Here is an 8,108-nt window from a genome sequence, read left to right on the forward strand (position 1 = left end):
TTTCACTTGTTTCAGTCATCTGACTGCGGCCATGCTGGAGCACCGTCTTTAGTCTAGCAAATCCACCCAGGACTTATTCTTTGTAAGCCTAGTGCTTATTCTATCGGTATCTTTTGTCGAACCGCTAAGTTACACCAGCATCGATTGTCAAGTGATGTTTTTTTTTTGGGGGGGGGGAACATAGACACACAAACATATACACACACATACTTATATATATACGTATATATACGACGGGCTTCTTTCAGTTTCCGTCCAGCAAATCCACTCACAAAGCTATAGTAGAAGACACTTGCCCAAATATGCCATGCAGCGGGAATGATCCCGAAACCATGTGGTTGGTGAGCAAGCTACTTACCACACAGCCACTCCTGCCCCTATATGTCTACTAAAACAGAAAATTTCATTCGAAATAGCACTCTGGCCTGTCGATCATATCCTCTATCTTCGCAATATTCGTCTGCACACTTTCTTTCTCTCTTACTACATCCATTATCCGCTATTTAAAAATATTAAGGCTGACCTTTAATCTTACATGTAATTTTATACAGGTTTTATTTGTTTTTTTTCTTATACATAATTCATAAGAACAGTGCGCAGGCTTAATCGTTATAGACGCTGATAAAATGACATGCAGCAATACTACTTGTTTATGTACAAAAATGAGATCTTGTCGAGCTTTACTTAGCTGGTCTCTCTTGCTCGATCGATAAAATAAAATACGAATCAAGAACTGAGGATGATTTAGTCGGCTAAATTTCTCCAAATTTCTCCAAATTTCTCTAAATTTCTCCAAATTTCTCCAAATTTCTCCAAATTTCTCCAAATTTCTCTAAATTTCTCCAAATTTCTCCAAATTTCTCCAAATTTCTCCAAATTTCTCCAAATTTCTCTAAATTTCTGCGTGCTTCAGAAACAACTCAATACAAGTCACGTATGAGCTTATTGTTTTAATACATTACCTTCACATCTATTTCATATTAGACATATTTACATGCTGTTCGTCGTAAACCCTTCATTATGCATACGTTTAGATGTGTGAGTGTGTGTGTCTGCGCGATGTGTGAGTATGTGTGTGTGTGTGTGTGCTTGTGTATGTGTGTGTGTCTTTGTGTGTGTGTGTGTGTGTTTGTGTGTGTGTATGTGTGTGTGTGTTGTGTTTGTGTGTGTGTGTGTGTCGTGTTTGTGTGTGTGTCTGTACTGCAAAGTAGCTGGCTTTGGGTATAAGAAAATTCAGGCGGATCAGTTAATTATGATTTTCTTCAACATATTCTCCCTCTCAGATTCACACACGCATATTGCATCCGACCTTCAGCTTTTCTGATCCCTGTAAAAGAAGTCGGAAGGTTGAACTTCCAGCCAGGCCTTTCAGGAGACCATTAAAGCCAGGAGCTTTCAGCACCCCGTCGTATATGCGTATGTATGTATATATGTATAGACGTGTATGTGTGTGTTCGTGACAAAGAGAGAGTTTATTTGTTAAATTACTTTTAAACCAACTCACTACCTTACGGGTTTACACCCAAATCATTTCAAAGTTATATTTACATCTTATTTCTATTATTCCGCCGTCTACCTTCTACATACATTGACCATGTGCCATTTGATGACCATTAAAATTCTTAGGCCTTTGGAGGAGAGGTGAGATGTTTCTTGATCATAAAGGATCTACGGTAATACTTCAAAGTAGGAGTTCATTTGTTTATACGAGTTAATTTGTTCCCAGAGACCGCCTGTAAAGCGAAAACTCCCAAAGCAGAGCAATAATTTCTCATAGTAGCAATGAAATTTTATGCCGTCTTTTTACTCTGCCGCTGTGTAAGACACGTCAGAACCAGTGTTGCTATTTGTTACGACGTTGCCACACACACACAACATGGCTGTTTAACCCATTATATTTATCACAAAATAAAACTCGTACACACGGGGTCTCGTAAAACGGGTCCTCGTAAAGTACCTATTAGGTACCTGTTTCATCACATACAACGAGACTGGAACAAAATTTCGTACAACGAAACTGGAAAAAAAATTTCGTATCTGTTATTGGTTTCCAACAGATCGGAGCACACCTCCATACCCACCTTCAAACCGCTTCAAATTTTGCGTCAACTGCCAAATCACCCACACCGCACTCACTTTCCGATATCCAAAGTTTTATATCATTGCTCATCACACTACAGTTGTGCAACGAGGTCAAGGATTGTGACTCATCCTTTCACAAGAATCGATTTATTCACTCATTGACGATTCATGTCAGCGGTAGCAGCTGGCGATCTCCTGCTGCCTGTTTTGTCTGCCTTGCTGGCTTCTCCTTCTGTAAACTTCTTCATTCGTCTGTGTCCATTGCTCTCAGCAATGAATCGTCTCCGTGAACAACCTGTAGCATTTTGTGGACGACATTTTGTGTGCCTGGTCATCAATCATGGCGGCACGTTACTATTGCTTGGAAACTATCATGTAGAAGAGTAAGTGGCAAATAGAAGAAGAATTACTCAACCAGCATGAGCAATATGAACGACTCTTGTTACGCCCATGTTTTCATTGATTTCGGCAAAACCTACGTAAATATGGGTGTGTGCCTCTATACATACATACATACATACATACATACATACATACATACATACATACATACATACATACATACATACATACATACATATGATTGTTTATGAGTATATTTATAAATCCCAAAGTATTCTTTTTCCGAATGATTCATTAGGTAACTCATGCACACAAATAATCGACGTATAAACGTGCGTTTGATGTGGCATAAATAACACACAGCATTCAAGAGTAATAGTTTACGAACGTGCGAGTACCTATATAAGTGATTATGCACAGGTGTGTGTATACGTATGTACAGGTGTGTGTATATGTTTGAAGTATTGTTACTGATAAGCTATCAGCAAAACAGCAAGTTATAGGTTAACACCCATACAGGCTCATAATCAACGGGACGAATTGGTAAAGACATACCGTGACATGATCGGAACAGTGCTTCAGTTTTCTGCGCAGTGATTTCAATTCCAGTCAAGGTCAGCTTTATCATTCCAGGAACCTATAAATAAAATGACAAACAAAAGTGGTAGATTAGCAAAGTTGATAAGGCGTTGGTCGAGATATCTTTCTTTTCTTCCCGTTTCTTTTCTTTTTTGTCTTTCCTTTTTTCGTTCTAATGGCATAACGACATAATACTGTTGTCTGTCTATATCGATCAACTCGTGTCTTCTTGGACAACATCGGTGGCACAAAAAAGAGACTTCTATACGTGCGTGACTTCGGGATTTCTTCACACGAGTGTGGTGATATATATAAATATATATATGCACACAGTAACACACATGCAGAAATATACGCACGCACACACACACACATACACACACACACACCACACGCACACAAAGGCACACACACACACACACTCACAAGTAAGCACATAAGTGCATTATAAGATGGAAGAAATAGTACTCGGATACCAAAGATTTTATTTTATTAAAGCCGTAAAACTTCCGAGTAACCGCATGTGAAGTTTCCTTAGGTCTTAATAGTGTGTGTGTGTGTTTATATATATATATATTAATATATATCAATGTATATATATATCTATGTATGTATATATACAGAGAAGGATAGCTAGATGGGTAGATGTATTGCACTTTTACTCTTTACTCTTTTACTTGTTTCAGTCATGTGACTGTGGCCATGCTAGAGCACCGCCTTAATCGAGCAAATCGACTCCAGGACTTATTCTTAGTAAGCCTAGTACTTATTATATCGGTATCTTTTGCCGAACCGCTATGTTACGGGGACGTTAACGCACCATCATCGGTTGTCAAGCGAATTGGGGGGGGGGGGCACAAAAACACATACACACACACATATATCTATCTATCTATCTATCTATCTATCTATATATATATATATATATATATATATACATATATATACATGCATATATATATACATACACACACACACATACACACACACACATATATATATATATATATATATATATATATATACGACGGGCTTCTTTAAGTTTGCGTCTACCTAATCCACTCACAAGGTTTTGGTCGGCCCGAGGCTATAGTAGAAGACACTTGCTCAAAGTGCCACGCAGTGGGACTGAACCCGGAACCATGTGCCTGAGAAGCAAGCTACTTACCACATAGCCACTCCTACGCTATTAAGAGTACAACATACATATATGGTTTGCTATTCAGTAGACATATGCTGTAGTCGTATAATTTCAGGCTGGAGAGAACAGTTTTCAACTGTCACAAATGAAGTACTGTGGCCATTAACCGAATATTTATGTTAATGAACGAGATATTAATAATACATTATATATTTCCACTAATTCAAAACCAAACAGAAGTGTTTATTCACCGTGTTGTTGACATCATAAATATTTATATCCTTCGAGGGAGTATGAATTAATTATTATTCTTATTAGAGCAGTGTATCTCGAAGTAAGAAGAACTATAATTTGTCGCATCTATGTATTGAGTAAAAATTCCTTTGGATAGAAATTATCGAAGGCTACCCATGAGTCACGAACTCACACTCCCTGTATACCCACAGGGTTTTAAAACCAATATTTACAGACTATCATTTACAGTTCTGTTTGCTTCAATGTATAGTGTTCTAAATGAAAAATTGTTGGATCTTCTACATTCTACAAGTGTCCGAAGTTTGAAAGTGTTTAGTTACAAAAAATTATTTTTAAAATCTGTCGGTCAAAAGATAAAGATCCAAATTGTTCAGTGTAAGACAATAGTTGAATTCTCTTCACCACAACTGTGTATTTCGCATCTATGAAACGTGATCTTTAACGTTTATTACCGAATGCAAATAGAAATTTCATCTAATGTATTTGTCAATTTGGCCTTTAATTCTTTGCCTCATTCATTGGCACAGAATCTATTGTTGCATTGAATCACCCGTTGTTGTTTTACCCTCGAAATCTCTGTCCAATCACCTTATGGAAATATGGTTTCCATCAGGTGAATAGCAGAATCGGTGGAGTGTCAAGAAATTAGGCAGATTTAATGGACTATTTTCTACCTGCAAATGTTTAACTGTATGCCTACATCAGAAATCATTACGTTTCGGATCCGGATGACGGACGGCAGAACTAGTCGCTTAGTCTCTTAATAATCGACATTCGAATTCTGCGGGATTGCTTTTTTACTTTTCATTTTTTTCGGTCAATATACTAAAATACCATAAATCTTTAGTTAAATATATTCAATGAGAATATTATATACTGAATTTATAATGAGTGCTCTATTGTATCAAAGTATTAATACTACTAAAGTATTTATATATTTAATACGAGCGATATATACATATATATATTTTTAAATAATATATTATCATTATTAATAAAAGGAAATCAATATCAAAACTCCTCAGAAACATATACACGTGTGAAAATAGTTGTTGTATTAAAAATATATAAATGAATAAATATAGATATGTATAAGAATATATGTAAATATATGTAAGTATAAATATATAATGTATATGACAGTTTAGAAGTTTTGAATTAATTATTTAAAGCATCTTACGATCGATTCAGTGATATACCGGGGTAAACATATGGGATTATATTCAACCCGCAAATTTGTAACATTTTGGCAATGCTCGAAAGCATGTTGACCTTACCAAATCTTGTTCAAATCACAGAAAACCAAGTTAAGTAGTGAAGAAAGTGTCGGATGATATTGTTTTTGACACTGTGTTCAAAAGCAAAGAGATGGATGTTAGTAATGCTTTGATCTTGAGGATGAGCTGAGTTCAAACAACAGCAGCCGCAATAACAACAACAACAACAGCGATGACGACGACGACGACAACGACGACGGGATAATAGTCACACAAACACCAACCAATGAACATTTGATAAAAGTTCTTTCCGTGTCACATTCCACAGTGGTTACTGATCGCAGTAAAGGGAGTGACTTATCATAAACACATTTCTAGAAATTTGTATAATACCTTTATTGTATTTTTACCTTTATTTTTTATTATCAAATACAACAGATAAAGGATATAAATATTTTGTGTATATACAAAAAAAAAAAAAAAACATTTATATCATTTATCTGTTTTATGCGATAATAAAAAATAAAGGTAAAAATACAAAAAAGAGCGTTCTACAAATATCCAGAAATTTGTTTATGATAAGTTACTCCTTTTACTGTAACCAGTAACCACTGTGGAATGTGGATATACAAGGGGTGCGAGTCACGAACTCACACCCCCTGTATATCCACGAATATGGAGAACTTGTAAGTGGCCAAGGGAATGGAAGAGGTCAGTTTTCATCCCAATACAAAAGAAAAGAGACACCAAGGACTGCGCAAACTACCGTACCCTCACCCTGATCCCTCATGTAAGCAAAGCGGGTCTGAACCCGGAACCATGTGGTTCGTAAGTAAGCGAACTTAACACACAGCCACTCCTACGCTTCTGATAGGTTCCTATGGAGGAAATGCATGAAAACTCTACCCCAACAACCCTTTCGAGTTTAGTGGGTGGAAAAGGTGGATGGGTGTATTTTTATTGTTATTCCTTGACAACATAAAATCAGCAGTTTTAAAATTGGGTGTTTCTTTTATTAACCTGCTACAATTTAAATCATATGTATTTAGTAATTTCTTAATTCGGTGACAGATGATTAATACACGGTTTTACTTCTGACATGGAAAGTAAAACTCACAAAATATTATTAATGGATTATAACAAATACGGTCGCATGGTTATATTTTCTTCATTACTCAAGAATATTTCAGTGATGCATATTTCGTGGGACATCAGATATAAATCAGAGTTGAAATGAATTAAAATTCAGGTACACCAGCGATTTTCCGGATGATGAAGGTCCTGAACCTCTTTCAATCAACATAATTTACATTAATGGACAGATTTCTGTATTTCATTTATTTTAGTAAATTTAATATTTGTTTAATTGCTGACAATCCCTGGATCGGAAAAAACCCCAGTTATCCGAAAAGGCAACTGAATTACAAAATGTTCGCGAAACTCGACGTTTAAGGGTTTTCGGTGCCACAATAGCTACTAGCCGCATCAGAGTCCGTCAGGAGAATATGTCGGTCTAAATTACCCGTTTCATATTTTCCACTCCAACGGCTGACTTTTTACTTTCACTAACTTCAATTATATTTCAATGATAATTAGATAAGTTTGATATGTTTCGGCCAAAGATTAGCCAAGGCCATGTCTAACTTAATAGCCCCACCTAAATGATGACGATGGCATTCCATATATTATCCATAGAAACCTGAGAATTCCTCTCTAATTGAATGGACGCAAGTTAATAAGATGCATCTACTTCCTAAATTGCTCAGCTTAGACATTTATATTTAACGTAATACATTGCGTAATTGATTCACACGCATATGACGTAAATATCACCAGGTATAAAACCATGTGTCAAGGCTAAATACACTACCGTCATGATAGCGTTTTCACTCAAATATACATGTATCTGGTGCATGTATATATACATATATGCATATCACACCTATATAAGTTCCTATATATATACATACATATATATATATATAATATAATATATATATAGATATATATATTATATATACATATACATAATATATATATATATATATATATATATATATATATATACATATATATATATACATATTATATATAACATATATATATATACATATATATATATATACATTATATATATATATATATATATATATATATATTATGTGAAGAAATAGAAAGATGAATAATCTTGTAGTAAAGATTAATCAACAGTTTAAAACCGATACCTTAGTAGCAAAATCACAGCAGTAAACACACGGTTGGAGGTACAACCATCTGGCGTTGCAACCGTGCGTTGGTGCGGATAATTGAAATTAAAACATTATTGGTGAATTGAAGAAATGGAGCTGAACGCAGATTGAACAGAAATCGTTTAGAATGAAATAAAACGATTTCTGTTCAATCTGCGTTCAGCTCCATTTCTTCAATTCACAATAATGTTTTATATATATATATATATATTAAGGACATTACTATACACAATGCCTCACGAT

The 8,108-nt window shown here is 35.2% G+C and overlaps 1 long non-coding RNA gene across 1 annotated transcript in view; it reads right to left on the reverse strand.

The window, feature by feature from the left end:
* Positions 1–8,108, reverse strand: part of LOC118763402 — a 56,745-nt gene that overhangs the window by 42,099 nt on the left and 6,538 nt on the right. Inside the window, exon 2 of the long non-coding RNA XR_004999152.1 lies at positions 2,980–3,061. This is a non-coding gene — a long non-coding RNA (uncharacterized LOC118763402). The remainder of the gene's footprint in view (positions 1–2,979; positions 3,062–8,108) is intronic.

This window comes from Octopus sinensis, linkage group LG5 (genome assembly GCF_006345805.1).
Source record: "Octopus sinensis linkage group LG5, ASM634580v1, whole genome shotgun sequence".
NCBI lineage: Eukaryota > Metazoa > Mollusca > Cephalopoda > Octopoda > Octopodidae > Octopus > Octopus sinensis.